Below are 18419 nucleotides of genomic sequence, written 5' to 3' on the forward strand. Positions count from 1 at the left end.
GACAAGAGAGGCAAAGGGGGACATGTGGTAGCCCCAAGGAGATGGGAAAGCACACGACTGAGTCACATGTGGAACAGCCAGTGCATTTATGTGACCACACTTTTTCTGTATTAGCTAGCTTGACAGGCAAATGCCTCTTCCAGACATTGTTAAAGTTGCATGGTAAACAAGGTTTTTTAAAAGTCTGATGTGATAAGGGATCACAAGATCTAGGACTAGCTGTGTGATTTTGGGCAGTCAGCTGAGGATTCTCTGAACCTCAGATTAAAAAAAATGGACTTGGGGTGCCTGGGTGGCTCAGTCGGTTGAGCGTCTGACTTCAGCTCAGGTCATGATCTCACAGTTTGTGAGTTCGAGCCCTGCATCGGGCTCTGTGCTGACAGCTCAGAGCCTGAAGCCTGCTTCAGATTCTGTGTCTCCCTCTCTCTCTGCCCCTCCGCTACTCATACTCTGTCTCTCTCTGTCTCTCAAAAATAGGTAAATGTTAAAAAAAAATGGACTAAAGGATTTACTCATTACATTAGACTATAACCTTCATGAGAGCAGGGACTTTGACTCTGTTCAGTGCTGTATTTCCGGTACCTAGAGCAGTATCTGGCACATAGTAGGTGCTCAATAGATGTTGAATGGATAGATGAATTTTAGTTCCCAAATTCTGGGACAAAGCCTGTGGGGACAGAATTTATTTCTAGTAACTGCAACTGGTCCAAGAATGTTCACTGAACACTGTGTAAACTGAATAGATCATCTTTCCCATATATATGATTTAGCATTTTTCAAACATACAAATGTTCTTTTGTGGTTAATACAAATTTTAAACCATATAATTAATATTATGCAAAATTATTCAATAATATGAGCAAACATTACATAGCACTTAATTTGGCCGATACTCTAGGCATTTTACTCTTCACAACACTCTGTGAATCTCATACTTTAATTATCCCTATTTTGCATATGAGGTCACCGAGGTAGAGAGGTGAAGTAACAGAACCAGCCTTGAAATCCAAGCAACCTAGATACAGACTCCCTGCGCTTAACCACAGTGCTCTATTTTTTTTTTTTTTTTCAACATTTATTTATTTTTGGGACAGAGAGAGACACAGCATGAACGGGGGAGGGGCAGAGAGAGAGGGAGACACAGAATCGGAAGCAGGCTCCAGGCTCTGAGCCATCAGCCCAGAGCCTGATGCGGGGCTCGAACCCACGGACCGCGAGATCGTGACCTGGCTGAAGTCGGACGCTTAACCGACTGCGCCACCCAGGCGCCCCCACAGTGCTCTATTAAGATTGCCCAGGAATCTTCTTTCTAGCTCACTATAGTAACTCCTACACTAACATGTTGTCTGAGATCATGTCCAGCCCATAAATGGTGTGATTCTATGTGGTAAGTCCTCATTCACATATTAGTAACATTAAAACAGCAGCACGGGGTGCCTGGGTGGCTCAGTCGGTTAAGCATCCGACTTCGGCCCAGGTCATAATCTCACGGTTCTTGAGTTTGAGCCCTGCGTCAGGCTCTGTGCTGACAGCTGGGAGCCTGGAGCCTGCTTTGGATTCTGTATCTCCCTCTCTCTCTGCCCCTCCCCCACTCATGCTTACACTCTATCTCTGTCAAAAATAAATAAACTTAAAAAAAAAAAACCAGCAGCACAAAGTGTATTCACAGAAGCATTGGCCATTTCTCCTGAGATCCATGGAGATGTATAAATTCTCCTCCATTTAGAGATTAGGAAGGATTTCCTCCATTTAGAAATCACGAAAATGTGTCATGCCATTCCGAGAAATTCTGCCCCAAATCCTGAGGTCAAAGGAATGTTTTGACCTTACCACATGGCTTAGTCTCATTTTAGCAGTAGGGTCTCTTCGTTCAGGGGCAAGTCAGGTTATTTTATGCCTTGGTTTATTCCAGATCCCTGTGGTCAAGGGCAAAATATACTGACACATTTAGCTCTATGGCTTGCACTGATCCGGCAGAGTGACATTGACTTACGACCTTCCCCCTTGGGGCCCTCATTAACCATAAGTTATGACACTCTAGAGAACCCTGGAGAGAGTAAAAGCTTGGAATTCATTTTATTTTTAGTCTAATGGCTCCCTCTTCTCTCATTTCAGATCAGTCCTTTCTCAATGGCTGCCTCTGAATGCCAGCAAGCTTCTAACTGGCTAAACGTTACTTAGCCTCATTATTAGAAGAAAAATAGGAAAGCCAAAATAAAGAAGCACTTTCTTCTGTAAGATAAAAAATATTCAAGGTAGTAATTACTCCATTGTCTGAAATGATTCTGTTAGGCATTGTCTTTCCATCAAATTTAACCAGTACAAAGAAACTGGCAAGAGGAGGGAGCTGGTAGAAAAAAATAGTGTTTTCATTTAGCAGCTGGTTAAAAGATCATTTGAATGTGCCTATTACTTACTTAGAGGTACATAAGTAACCATTAATTCTTGACCATAAGTCAAGATTAAGTATCTATAAGATTTAGTATCTATATATTGTTTTCCTTCTTTTTGTCCTTTATTTGATAGCCAAATGAATGCTTTGTAGGAATACATCAGGAGTCCTCAACTTTTTTATTTTTGATCATATACTCCTTGAAAAATGCCACAGCATTGCTCCTTTGAAGATTTTTCATAAATTTCATAAAATGTCCAGGAGTCAGGTATTGTCTTGCTCCAAACCCCACCCAATGAGGAGTAATAGGTAAAACACAATCAAGAACTTACTTAAACAAGAAACAGGAACTTGCCTTTGAGGGGCCTGGGCTGTGTTGTTGGATGATTCACTGACTGGTGCTTGACCCAGTAAGGAGACCCCCCCCTCTGGCCCTCCTTTATTCTAATCATTCTGACATTCATTACACAGTTTATAAATAGTCTTTTGGGGGCTCCTGGGTGGCTCAGTCAGTTAAGCGTCTGACTTCAGCTCAGGTCATGATCTCATGGTTAGTGAGTTTGAGCCCCGTGTCTGGCTCTGTGCTGACAGCTCGGAGCCTGGAGCCTGCTTTGGGTTCTGTCTCTCTCTCTCTCTCTCTCTCTCTCTCCTCCTCCCTTGCTCATGCTCTCTCTCTCTCTCTCTCTTCTCTCTCTCTCTCTCTCTCTCTCTCTCTCAAAAATAAATAACCATTAAAAAAATTATAAACAGTGTTTCACACAGTCTCATTTTATTGTTTTGGCCAAGAGGAGTAACGTGAGTTTAAGTTTGGTAACTGAGGTTCAAAGTGGGCAACAGACTTGCTCCAAACGGCAGCAAGAACAAGAGATAATGCCAGCACTGAAATCAGGTCTGTCAGATTTCTTTGAGGTGAGAGACAGCATTGTTAAGTCCATCATATGCAGCAAGCTGTGAATACCTTAAAGGGAATTTTCACCCAATGCAAAATCACCAGTTCCATAATTTTCAGAAGGAAAACCTCAAATGAACTGTGCCATTTATATGGAAACCTTGGTCTTTTGTTCTTTCTCACCATGACCCCCAAAACTCAACACTTGTAAAAACTCACTGCATGTGCCTGCTACTAAATCCTTAGTGTAGTGTTACATGCGACAGTGGGCCACAAAGAGGAAAAAGGTAGAATGCACAAAGCCTCCATGGGTAGTTTCACTTGGTGGAAAGGCAGTGAAATGAAGGTATGGTGTTGAAAAATTAGTGCCTTCTCAGCACTCTTCCTCTCAGGTCCTGTGTGTTGGCTGGAAAGGACTTGTGATTTCTTGGGCCATAGAAACTTCTATATTTTATCTCTGAAGCGACTGGAACAGAAGAGAAACCAGTAGCCCCTGCTGTTTGTCCAGTCCAGCTCCCCTTTCTCCTATAGAGGCAGCACTAGTGTTTCCTTCCTGTTATAAGCTGCCCAGCTCCCATCAGAGTGGTGAGATCAGAGCTGATCTCCTCCTTCAACGGAGTTTGGAATCATGGGCCTCTCATTTTCCTTCTGGTGAAGCTAGATCCTATCTGAGACAGCCAATCTGCCTTCCTCTTTCCTGTTCTCCTTCCTCCCTCTTCCATTCCCACTTCCCTCTCTCTCTATCTCTCTTTTTCTCCTTGTTTGGAAATTATGGGCAGGGAAGTGTGTTTGTAGACAGTTAAGAGTCTGTTGGACTTCCTCTCTGTACATTGACAAGCTGTATCTTCTTGAAGACCAGAATCTCACCACCTTGTAATATACAAGTTTCATTTTACAGATTCAGGAGATGGATGTTCAAAAGGTTAAGAGATGGTCCAAGGACAGAGGCAGCTTGGGGGCTTGAAGTGATTCCTAGTGATGCCTTCTCTCGATTACACCAAATTGCCTCCCTAGGTATTACTAGTGGGAAGAATGGCTGAGCTGAAGGCTGATATGTGAGTATGGAAATAAATGAGGACCACCCAAGTGAGAACAAATGGAGGTAATTTATTCAACGTTTACTATAGCAGGAGAGTCAGCCACCATCACATGCATTTGGCAGAGATTCAAAGGCAGGCAGAAGAGTAGAAAAGCTTTACAGTGGAAAAAAGAGAAGGCTCGGGGTGTGACCCAGTTGGAGGTTGTCGGTGTGCAGAGGCTGGAGGAGGGCTAGCTAGAAGTGGGGCTTCCTATATGATTGCTTAGAGAAGCATTTTTGGCTGAGAAGTCCTGAGCTGGAAGCAGGGATTAAAATTCGGGCAGCTGACAGTCACTGGCTAAGTCCCAACTACTCTGGGCTCTTGCTGTGGTTGGCTTCCTGGGCTGGTTGCTGCAGAGGTGGTGCGTCAGACCTCTGTCGTCACACATGGCCTGGCCATTGTCAGCTTGTAATACATCATGTCCTCTCTCAGGAACTGCCAAATTCTGACCCAGCTAGACTCCTACCTCCACTCACCTGACCCTTCAGTTCAGCCAGCAAACTGGCATGTCCCCAGACTGGCTGCCTTGTGACACTGAGGCCCAAAACAAATGAAACAACACTTAACATATCTCTATCCTAATCAGTCCAGGTCAAATTGGTAAAAACTTCTGCCTGACTTTCGAAGTTCCTTCATGGTCTTGCCCACATTGCCAACCCCTCTTTATTTCCCCTATCCTGTAAGACTACTGCCTCCCTACCTCTCCAGCACTGTGGGCAGGAACTGATGCAAAGAAAGGCCCTGGAATAGGCTCCTAGTGAATTCTGAGTTTGATCCTCAGTTAAGCCATGTGGTTTGTTTATGTTGCATGGTCACAAATTGTCCCCTCACACCCAGTAGTCGCCACATAGAAATATGTCAGAAGACCAACTCCAACTCATCTTTTAGATTTTTAAGGTATTTTGTGACTTAGAAAAGCATCGTTAATGCTCACCCTCTCAAGTAATTATCGTAACAAGCCTGGGGGAAAGTTTAGTGCAATATTGCCCCCGTTTTAGAGGTGAAAAAATCCAGGCATTCATAAATTAAGTGATTTACCCCAACATTACACTGATAGTAGATGTCAAGAATAAATGAGTACAGAATATTTTCATGGTTTCCATTCTTAGAACCATGCTCTGAGTATCCGTCTGACCACTTGTATACATATTTTATCTGACAGCTGTTGAACATTTGGACAATATAGAAAATGGTAAAAATTAAAGAAAAAAAATCATCTACACTCATACTCCCCTCAGGATAACCACTGTTAACATTTTGTATATTTCTTTGCAATTCTTTTTTTTTTTTTTACTAGTTTGAAATAATTGATCCCAAAGCCTATATAATTTGCATTACTCTTTGTTTTATTTTATTTTTTAATGTTTATTTATCTTTGAGAGAAAGACAGAGTGAGAGTGGGGGAGGGGCAGAGACACAGAATCCAGAGCAGGCTCCAGGCTCTGAGCTGTCAGCACAGAGCCCAGAGTGGGGCTTGAACCCACAAACTGCAAGATCATGACTGAGCTGAAGTCAGATGCTTAACTGACTGAGCCACCCAGGCGCCCCATGCATTACTCCTTGTTAATTAAATATATGACAGAAGCATTTCCCCATGTTTTTAAAATTCATGATAAATAAATTCATAACAAACAGTTGATGCATAATATTTCCTCTTTTGCACATACAAGATGTAATAAACTATCTCCAGCAACTAAACATTTACTTTGCTTACACTATTTCTGTTTTTTAAAATGCTGCTTCAATTTTTTGTTCATATAGTATCCTGGATCTTTTCCTAAGAATAGTGTCTAAGATTTCTATCATTGAAAGCAATATTGTTGGATATTAGAAAGTTATTTTCTAGAAAAAGTGCTTTAATTCAAGCTACTCTTGGCAGGGGAAGGTAATAAACACCTCATCTTGCTCTCACAAACCCTGAATTCGATATGTTCTCAAAACCTTGCTAAGTTTATGGAGAAAACAGTATCTCATTTCAGTATTGTTTACTGCTATTGAGACCAATTTTTTTTTCATACATTCATTAGCTTTTTATATTTCCTCTTTGGGAAAACTTTATGTCTCCTTGCCTGCTTGGGTGATGGGGTTGTGGCAGTTTTCAAATTAATGGGCATGGGCTTTAGAACTTATTTTTAGCCCTTTGTGATTTCTTCTGAGGCAACTTTGGAGGAAGGATAGAGCATGGCATACCCTTACTTCCACAGATACCCATTTGTTGTTTCCTTAAAAAGCAGCTATAAGCATAGGAGCTACATCTGGTACAGAGGGTGAAGGTTTTCTCAATAAAACTGGATTGAAAGGTCCTCAAGAACAGGTGTTCTATCCTCTTTTTTTTATTTCCTCAATCCTGGGCCACACTAATATACTGTACTTCAGTACATCAACAAACACTTGGTTTATCAGCTTAGGAAAATGTGGAGAAATGTAAAAGTCAAGCAAAGGTCCTTGATTTGCCACAGGGCAAATCAGGGGTAACCTACACCCTTGACCAGCCGCATACTAATTGGACTTCCAAACCCTCTGGTCAAGTCTGTTTAGGAAGAGAGTATTAATGCTTTCTAACAGTATTTTGCCAATATCTCTGGTAGTCTTTCAATTACAAAATGTTCAAAACAAAACAAAATTTTACTTCATTTCATACATGCAATAGAGTATCTACATATAATCAAGTTAACAAGTGTGATAGGTTTACATTGATTGGGGATCTCTGGTAAATGGTTTTGAGGGCTGAGCAAGAACTAAATCACTTTAATGATGTTATATTTGTGAGCCTATATGTATATTAGAACATAATCAGATTTGCTTTTCTTTGTGGGAAGTCATATTGCTATTCTCTTTTCCTCTCCTCCTCCCTCGCCCTTTCCTACACACATACATGTACTCCCTAGTACAGTCTCTATCTGCCCCAAAGTTTTCAGAACTAACAAAATTCTGTATGTGTCAGAGCCTGACTTACCCTCTTCGTTCCTCTTCCCTTGACTAACTTTACAAACCTTGCTTTTCAGATTGGTCACTTGGGAAGGTAAACTTTATCAGTATCCATTTCCAAAAGAGAACCAGCAGTTAAGAGGCAAATCCTCCTTATCTCTTTTTCTTGTAACCCCAGCATTGTGGTTTGGTATCATATTCAGGTGACCAAATTACTAGGCCCAGTCTGCATTACATTTACTGGCATTTGAATTCGCTTTCTGGATTCAAGAGAAATTGATTCTGTTTTTATTAGTTAGTGACGCTACAAGCTCCAGCTCGTTGAGTAGTCTTCCTTGCAGAAATCTAAGGAATAGGGTTGTCAGATAAAATATAAGGCACCCCGTTAAATTTTAATTGCAGGTAAACATCAAATAAATTTTAGTATAAGTATGTCCCAAATATGGCATGGAACATACTTATAATAAGTTATTTGTTTTTTTATCTGGAATTCAGCTTTAATCAGGTATGTTTATTTGCTAAATTTTACAACCCTACCAAGGAAGCAACACCATCGAGGAACTAAAAGTACCAATCAAATACTTACGTTGTGTCCTGCCTCCATGACAGACCAACCAATCCCCAAGTGTTACCATAATGAAAGCAACTGCACATCACAAGGGTCTAGGACTAGTCAGGACCAGCAATTGAAGGAGAGAGCAGACATCCAGGCAAACCATGGGACTCAGGATTGTTCCCACTGATATGAAATTATTCTAATTGGAGAGATTTTAACAGTGGAGAATTTTCACAATGAGAAGTTTTAACTGTCAGAAATATCTTTAAATTTTTAAAATTTATTTATTTTGAGAGAGACAGAGAGACAGAGAGAGAGAGAGCAATCTGGGGAGGGGCAGAGATAGAGGGAGAGAGAGAATCCCAAGCAGGCACAGAGCCCAACGTGGGCTCGAACTCACAAACCATGAGATCGTGACCTGAGCTGAAACCAAGAGTCAGATGCTTAACCAACTAAGCCACCCAGGCTCTCCAGAAATATCATTCTAAGCAGTGAGAAACTATGCTAGTACCACAGCTGGTAGTGATATTTCAAAAATCAAAATCTTGTTTAATGTTATTGATGTAAAGAAACATGTGAATTTAGTGAAGAAAAAAACTGTACAAGTATAAATCAGCTACAGGAAAAATCCGGGTTCTACTTGGGCCAGAGCCTCCTCGGGAAGAGCTTCGTTGGGCACACACCATCGCTGACCCTGCTCCGCCTATGTACCTGGCCTCTACTCCCCTCTCTCAAAGGTCCTCAAAGGACCTCTCAACTTTTCAAAGGCTCTGTTCAAACAGAGCATTGGCATCTCTGGAATGTAATGAAGATTGTTATCCAAGAACAGAATGTGAAATCATATCAGGTATGATTTAAGCCTGTGAGTAATCAAGATTTAAATATTTTGTTTGGGCCACAGACATAGTTTCCCAGCTTATAGGATGTGCAGTTTGAATTTTATCAGCAATGGTGTAGTCGGAGTGGGGGCAGAGGGTAAGGGAGACACTAAGTCTGGATTAGTTAACCCAGAATGTTATTTTGCTAGAGAAGCAACAGCTGCAACTGATGGCTGAAAGATACATTTTAAAAATTGATTTTCCCCCAAATTTGGGGACTACCAATTTCGTTTAGCATGCCCAAGTAAAATAAGACTTTTGATCTGTCCTCCAATTGCATCTCAGTGAGGATATTTTTGCCTTTGCTTCTCTGGTGTCTTCAGCTGGTGAAGAATCATTGGCATGAAGAATAAAAACTATGTTGAGAAAAAGATACTTCAGGCTAAGAGGCAGAAACTGTCCCTGAGTTCACAAGTGACTTAAATAATTTGGATTTCGTATTTGCCAGAAGGGGAGAATACTATCTACTCTGTTTCCCATAGGGTTTATAAATTACAGACATAAGCATACTTTGCAAAGTTAAAAGCACTACAGAAGCATAATTCTGTTTGTGCACTTTTGTTCATAGCATCATAACTCACAATCCCAAAAGGGGGAAACAACTCAAATGTCCATCAACTGATGAATGGACACACAAAACATGGTATATGTACAACTGAATATGATGCGGCCTTAAAAAGGAATGAAATCCTGCAATATGCTACAATACAGATGAAACTTGAAGACATTATGCTAAGTAGAATAAGACACTTGACAAAAGGACAAACATTGTGTGATTCTACTTATAGAAGTTACTAGAGTAGTCAAATTCATAGAGACAGCAGAACAGTGGTTGCTGCGGGCTAGGGAGGAGGAAATGGGGAGTTAGTGTTTAGAGGGGACAGAGTTTCAGTTTGGGAAGATGAAAAAGCTCTGTGGATGGATGGTGGTGATGGTCACGCAACAATGTGAATGTATTTAGTGTCACTGAACTATATGCTTAAAAATGGCTAAAATGGTAAATGTTATGTTTTATATATTTTACCGCATAAAAATATATACTATATATATTTTTTACAGAAAAAATACAGTGATTAGAAACGATAGGGGACTTGCTGACATAAGTAGGTTGGAGAAATCCTTCACATGATATTGGACTTCTCTAAGAGGCTGGCTCAACTATTTACATCAAAATATTATGGAACGTTTGCATATATAAAAAGTGAGGAGGCAAGGTGACCTTTAGACAGTCACATCTAAAACTTTCAAAGCAAATTAAGGATTCTAAAGGAAGTTTCTATGCCTGTGTTGTAAGAATAAGTTAAATAACCCGTAATCTTCCCCAGAATATCCCCCCAAGTGGGTCAAGGAAAAGTTTTGAATATCTGCATATTTTCTACACATTATTAGTTGAACTTTAAATCTGCAGTTTTAGAGTCTCTGCTGTATGTTTTGATATCTTCTTGTGCTTCCAGTATTTTAACACATGTCTTACTTTTACTGGTCTTCTTTTCCTAGTAATCCTGTGAGGTGTGTGGCTACTTCTTCAGCATTGAATACATAGCTCCTACACAGGGCTGGGCACTTAGCAGGCACTGAATAAATATTTGTGGAATGAATGAACAGATGTGCAAGGGTGATGGACTCATATGTTAAGCATATTTTTGAGCTAAATAGACCTTGTAATTTCTATCACTCCAGGGGGTGAACATGTCGTAACATGTTTACACCCAAGACCTTCACCGGAGAGCGGCAGGGTTGAGTGCTCTAGGGAAAGTTCTTGGGAGAGTGGGACCAGTACATAGGCATAAGTAGGTGAAATAAAATGTGGCAGGTGCTTAAACACACACACACACATACACACACACACACACACACACACACACACACACACACACACACAGGAAGATTACTCCAACCTGGGGAGATTAGGGCTGGAATGGGCTAGGGAAGGGAGAGACTAAGGATGTTTTCATTTGAGAGCATAGCAGTGATTTGCAAAGTCTCCATTTATTATAGACTTTCATGTCATTAAATGATGACTGTAATATGTTAGCTTCCTGGATTGATACAGTAAATTTGGTATGGAAAAATACCATCAAATCTTGCCAATAAATACATTTCTTCTCTGGAGGAACTATCCATTGTTGCAAGCCTGATTTCAGTTACATAATACTTAGCCAGAATTTTAGTTCATGCAATCAAAAGGAAAGTTTATTATTGTTGTTTATCTACTATAAAATAACATTTAAATTCAAGTTAACCTCTTGCTAACAATCACATCTGAATTTAGAAAGACATTAGAGATTAGGTCTGCTTGCCCTGTTAAAGTCAATTATAAGAAATTTTCCATTTTCTATTCCTATTATAAATTTCTATCTCTAAAGCACACAGAATTATAAAATGCCATGCAGTTATTTTGTGTACCCTCATTCTCAGCATTGCTTCAGGGGGCTAGAGACAGGGCAAAAAGTCCCTTTTACAAAGAGTCTCTTTTATAAATGAGTCTTGCCATGACTTGTCAAGGACCACAGGGTGGGTATGCAAGGTAGAATAAGAAGCCACAAAGTCTGACTCCATAGTAGTATTCTTTCCATCAAAGCCTCCTTCCCTTCAATCAGCTGCAGCAAACTTAGTGATATGCAAAATTCAGGCAGAAGTGCTTCCAAAACTTTCACTTTTGACTAACAAAGGTAAAATCATGAATTACCCTAACGGCTTTTGCACCATGGGCAGAATTCTTCACACAAATTTACCTGTTTTAATGTTCAGTAAATTTTATTTTAACTTTCTATCTTATTCTATTGCATTTTTGAGATATAATTCACATATTATCAAATTCACCCCTTTTAAAGTGTATAATTCTGTGGTTTTAGAATTCCTGCGATATTGTTAAGTCATCACTGCTAATTCTAGAACATTTTCATTACCCCAAGAAGAAACCCCATACCCATTAGGAGGCACTCTCCATTCTCACCTTCCCCAGCCCCTGGCAACTACCCATCTATTCTCTGTGTCTATGGATTTGCCTCTTCTGGACATTTCATATAAATGGAATCATACAATATGTAGGCTTTTTGTATCTGGCTTCTTTAACACAACATAATGTCTTCAGGGTTCATCCATGTGGTAGCATTTATCAGTGCTTCATTCCTTTGTAACCATTGAATAATAATTCTGTTATATGAATATATATCACATTTTCTTTATCAATTCATCAGGTAATGAATATTTGGGTTATTTCTACTTTTTGACAATAATGAACATTCATGTGCACATTTTTGTATGGACATATGTTTTCATTTCTCTTGTTTGTATACATAAGAATGGAATTACTGGGTCATATGAGAACTCTGCCAAACTGTTTTTCCAGAGCGGCTACACCATTTTACTAACCTACCAGCAATGTATGTGAGTTCCAATTTCTCCACATCCTGCCAACACTTGTTTGTCTGTCTTTTTTACTACAGTCATCTTAATGAATGGGGAGTGGTATCTTACTGGGAAAAGCTTTGATTTACAGTTCCCTAATGACTAATGAGGTTGAGCATCTTTTCATGTGCATGTTGGACAGTTACATATCTTCCTTTGGAGAAAAGCCTATTCAAATACTTTGCCCATTTTAAAATTCGGTTGTCTCCCTTTTATTGTTGAGTTTTAAGTGTTTTTTCATGTATTCTGAATTCCAATCCCTTATCAGATTGTGATTTACAAATATTTCCCCCAATGTTGTGATTTATCTTTTTGCTTTCTTGAGAGTACCCTTGGCAGAACAAAAGTTCTTAATTTATTTATTTTTATTTATTTATTTTTTTTTAACGTTTACTTATTTTTTTGGGACAGAGAGAGACAGAGCATGAACGGGGGAGGGGCAGAGAGAGAGGGAGACACAGAATCGGAAACAGGTTCCAGGCTCTGAGCCATCAGCCCAGAGCCCGACGCGGGGCTCGAACTCACGGAGCGCTAGATCGTGACCTGGCTGCAGTCAGACGCTTAACCGACTGCGCCACCCAGACGCCCCCAAAAGTTCTTAATTTAGATGAAGTCCAATTTATCTCTTTTTTTTTTTTTTTTTTTTTTCTGCCTGTGCTTCAGATACCTAAGGATCTGTTGCTTAATCCGAGGACATAATTTTCCCCTTTGTTTTTTTCCTAGAGTTTTATAATGTTACCTCTTGCATCTAGGTGTTTGACCCATTTTGAGTTAATTTTTGCATATGATATAAGGTAAGTTATAACTTCATTCTTTTCATGTGGATATCCAGTTGTCCCACCTACGTTTATTGAAAATACTATTCTTTCCTCACTGAATAGTCTTAGCACCTCCATCAAAAAGCAGTTGATCATAGATGTATGGGTTTATATTTGCACTTACTTCTATTCTATTGGTCTATACGTCTATTACTATTCCAGTAGCACATTTTTTTTTGATTACTGTAGGTTTGTAATAAGTTTTAAAATCAATAAGTCCTGTGAGTTTGTTCTTCTTCCTGAAGATTGTTTTGACTTATTCAGGGTCATTTGCATTTTCTTATGAATTTTAAAATCAGCCTGACAATTTCTGCAGAATAGGCAGCTTGGGTTTTGTTAAGGATTACACTGAGTCTGTGGATTAATTTTGAGAAGTATTGCGATCTTAATGACATTAGGTCTTCCAGTCCATGAAGAAGAGATGGCTATTGGCTTTAACTTCTTTCAGTGAGGTGTTCTGTTTGCAGTGTAGATGTCATACACAACTTTTGTTAAATTTACTTCTAAGCATTTTTTTCTTTTTGACAGCATAAATTAAAGACACAACTAGTACTGTCTTTAAAAAAAAAAGTTACTATTGCAACTAGATACCAGATATTGGACAAATCTTTTGTCTCTTTAAACCCGCCCTACAACTCTTGGAGATGCTATTACTATTCCCAATCCACAGATGAAGGAACCAAAGCTCAAAGAAATGTAGTAACTTGCCCAACATCATCCAAATAAGTGATTTTCTGGGATTAGAAATCAAGTGTAACTGACTCTAAATTGGGTGCTACTAATGCAAAATTTTTTGTGCCCCATTAAATTGATGTTGAAGATAAGAATAATTTGGGAATACATGTGTTTTTATATCCAATGAACCATGAAACTGTTATGAGTGTTTCTTTTAGTACCTATGCGAGGAGAAAATTGTTAACTGAGTGTTATAAATGACTACAGAATAACTTTTATTGACAATTATTGTTTAGAAATCTGGAAATTGTGGTTTATCATTGTCCATAATACAAATGTGATTTTATCACATATGCAATTATTAAATTGGTACTTAAATTAGTCTTCACCAAAATATTAACTTGACCCAAAAACATTAAGCTAAATTATAGACATCATTGTCTTTCATTTTTATCTTGTATGCAGATCTTTTATCTAATTATGTGGAGCTGGAGCTGAGGAGAGATAATATCAATAGCATAGCCCCAAATGTCCAAATGTTGGGGCATTTTGCTTAATTCAGCTCTAGAAATATTTATTGAGGGTCATTGTTTTGATTTTTCATTGTTGTAAAACAAATCTACGGTGGCTTAAAACAATAACAATTTTATTCTATCTCACAATTTTGTGGGTCAGGAATTCAAGGCTCAGCTGAGTATTATATTCAACATGGTGACACTGAGTCCCTCGTTTGTATCAGCTGCTAGCTGATCTGCTCTGGAAGGTCCAAGATGGCTTCACCCACATGCCTGATGCCTTGGTGGGTGAAGCAAGTAGAAGGTGGTTCAGCAGGGCCCCTTTCCCATTCTCTGTCCACATACTTTGCTCAGCAGAGTTGAAGGATTTCTTAAGACTGTTTCAGAAATCCAGAAAGAAGGTGAAAGCTGGGCTTGAAATGGACATTGAATCACTTCCGACATACTGTAGTGGCCAAAGTAGTCAGAGACTGGCCAAGATTCAAGAAAAAGGGAACTAGAGCCCACCTCCAATTGAGGGCAATATCAAGAATTTATTATCCATCTTAAACCTATACCGGACATGATGTTAGACTTTGGGGAAAGAGATTAGAAAGACACTGCTTCTTTACCAAAATATCTCCAAGTTGAATGACTATTGTTAGGGTGATCATATCATGCAATTTGTTGTCGAAGCCAGATACTTCTGAGTGAAAGGAGGGGCTAGTAATTATTATGCCTGGATTAGAGGCATGGCATGGAATTAGCCCATCCAAACTGGAATATTAGTGCTCATTTTGATACATTGAATCTTCGTATATCTAAAGAGTTGTACCAAGCTTAAATTTTATTTTCTGGATATTTCACTTTTAGTGAAATATCTTTTAGTGCATGCACTTTTGTTCTTGAAAGAAAGTGTGTTGGGGAATGGTTTGAAACAGTAGCAATTATGAGACTCCTGTGTGTACCCAAAGTAGTCAGTGATAAAGATCACATTATGTTATTATGAAAAAAAGATCTATATCCTCTTTCTAAAACTCTGTTTCTTGCTATATACCTGACTTCTTAAAAAAAAACACAAGAAAGTTGTTCAGTAAACTTGTGACAAAAGCCAATATTTATGAAGATGAACGAGTTCAAAATTATCCTTGGTATAATCCACTCCATCTGTCACATTCTTCTATCTTATTTCTGCAGTGCCCATTACTGAATTTTATTTTTACCTACATTCTTCTTTAGAATAACGTTTACTCTAAGAATTCAATCCTCAGAGTTCTCTAGGGTAAAGAGGGAAAAACAAATGCCCAAAAGCTTACAACATTAAAAGGATTTTTTTTTAATTGGACTCATTTCATATTCAGGTGTAGAGCCAAATAAGAAACACCTACTGGGGAAATGGAAGAGAGGTGGTGTTATTCTTCATCCCCATAAAGGCAGTTGAGGCTGCAAGTCACTTAATGTGAGTCTCCAGATTTGGCACTCAAGTGGCAGGGAGTAATTTCTGTGACTAGGAGAAAAAGGAACATGAAACTTTCCTGGCAGAATGTTTCTAAGGAATTAAAAACTTCTGTGCTAAAAATAAAACTTCAGGCAAGCTGTATTTCATGACTATTCCTGCTTGTATTAATTACCAAGGTTTTAAAAATTCGTATTGGTTCTGATTAAGTATTTTAAAGTCAGTCATTCATGGTAGTTGAATGTGCTGGCTTCCCTTTCTATTTGAATGAGACAGGGGTTTCATTTGTGACCTCTTTACCCTCACCACCCAGGCCAATTATATATTTATTTGTTCATTTGAAACCTAAATTATCAAGCCATCATTTGTATTTTGAAGTGTTTTAGATCTTTTGAGGAAAATTGATGGATGGGTGGATTGATGTATGAGTGGGAGGTGGATGGTTAGGTGAGCAGAGATGTTCATTCACCCAGCAGTTCTTTGAGCCTATGAGGTGTCAGGTTCGGACTTAGGGCTGGGGATACCAAAATGAAACAAATGCTGAAGAGCTCCTTTTCATGGTATTTATGTTCTGGTGTAGCCAGAGGAACAGTAAACAGGTTAATTGTAAACACGGTAATTACAGATTGCGTTAATTGCCTCTCAGGAAATACACAAGATGACATGATGGAAAGTGATTGGCTGAGGTGGGAAGGGAGGCGTGATTAAGACTCCCAGCAAACGCTGCTCGAGGAGGTCGCATTTGAGCTTAGACCTGAAAGATGAGGAGCCAGGAAAAGTCAGGAGAAGTGCATTTCAGACTGAGAGCACAACGATGAATGCCCTTTTATACGGTAGCATATATGCAGTAAATGCATTAGGTAGCCTGGACCAAAATCCAAAAACAAACAAAATACAGTAAGTAGAATTTTGCAAATTACCTAGAATCTAGGTTATCTGGATTCTAGATGGTTTGATTAGACTACATCTGAATCTCATTCCAGCAACAAAATAAAAATGACTACTATGAGAAAACAAACTACTCACTAACTAGCTGTAATTTGAGGTAGGTCCCTTCTTCTCTCGGTCTTAGTTTTCTTACCTATAAATCGAAACTACACCCGCTGCTTTCCGAAGTCTCTGTAGCTCTAAAGCCTTCCTTAATGGACAGAGGGGGAAACTGAGGCCCAGGCAAGGAGGAAAGTGAAGGAACTAACTTTTACTTAAGGACTCCTCGTGGGAAACCCTTTCCATATTATGTCCAATTTAATCTTCCCAGTATTCTGGACTAAATAGTATCCTTCCTATATTACAAACAGAAAATGAGAGCCCACAGAAGTTAAGTAACTTCCAAGTCTACCCAGTTGATTAGTGGCAGAGCTGAGGTTTGACCCCAGAACTGCTGACACTAGATCTCACTGAAGCAGGTAAGAGCATGAGCTCTGGAGTCTGAAAGACGTGGATTCAAATCCTGCCTCTGTTCATCAGCTGATGAGCCTGGGCAAGTCAGTTACCGAGAGACTTGGTTTCTGCATTTGGAAATAGAGATAATACTGCCTATTGGGACTGTTGAAAAGATTAAAATAAAACTTGGCTTAAAAGTACTCTGTAAGCTCCTTTCACAGAATGAGCCTTTAATAAATGTCAGCTTGGTTTTATTTCCCTAAGATCGCATAGCAGATGAACCAATCTTGTCTTTTACATCTTAGAAGAGTCCTTTTATCATTCCCCATATGAGATGACACTATATTAAAGAAATAAATATGTTCACTGTATACCTGACTAAATATACAATACAATGAAAATAAGAATGAAAATAATGAAGATGTGCACATGTCAGGAAAAGCTTTTGGATACTATTTTGCCAGATGCTAAGACTGAATTCTGTAGGATCAAAACCTTCGCTAGATCTTTCCTTTTTACATCATCTTGAGTACACAATCACATCATGATTCTAGATATATCAGGCTTGTTGTTCAAGGTCCTTGATGATAGTTTCCTGGTAATAGGACTGTCGTTATCACTATAAAAAAAAAATTGAGTTTGGGTAAGTATTTGAATTGTTTGATCCATTCCTAGAGACAAACTACATGATTCAGACCAAATAATTTCTTAGGCTAGGGAAGAACAGGGGGCTTCTGAATGACCACTTAGGATCTGAGCTACTACATTCTCATCCTGGACTGGTTATAATTGAGTCAAGGGTACTATGGGAGCTGCTTGTTAACTGTAAATATTGAATATACTTCACTATATAATTATTTTGCCCATGAAATTATTGCTCTTTCAAAGTTTTGTTTAAAAGTCAACAAATAAATAAATCATTGTATTGGATGATACTTTTTTTGTTTTGAAAGCACTTGCGTGTAACATTTCACTGTTTAGAGTTCTGTGAGAATGTAGTATCTCATCACCTCTCCCTCCCCGCCCTTTGGCTAGAATTTTGGAACACTTAACAGTTGATCTAAAATTAATTTTTTTTAAATCAAACTTGAGTATGATTTCAAAAGGTGCAAAATCGTGGCCCTGGTGCCTGTGTCTCATCCCCTGTTGCAAAAGCAAAATCGTTTGTATGCCAATACAAGCTAAGCACTAACATTTTTATCCCCAGAGATGCTGTGCCTAACTTTTCCCATTACAGAAGTCCCCTAAAGCCAAGACAGGTGCTGAGAAACTCATAGCCAAGATATGTGGGAGTTTGAAGTATTTTTAGGCAGAACTTCCTGGAGTTCTTGGATTCCTTTATGTGGAATCCATGAGTGCTTAATGTACTCTTCTCCAAACATCTGCTGGACATGAGGCAGAATGTTTTCTCCTACAAGGGGGACCTCGAGAGAGAGAGAGAGAGAGAGAGAGAGAGAGAG

Source organism: Puma concolor, chromosome A1 (assembly GCF_028749965.1).
Source record: "Puma concolor isolate L17-30 chromosome A1, mPumCon1.1.hap2, whole genome shotgun sequence".
NCBI classification, from domain to species: domain Eukaryota; kingdom Metazoa; phylum Chordata; class Mammalia; order Carnivora; family Felidae; genus Puma; species Puma concolor.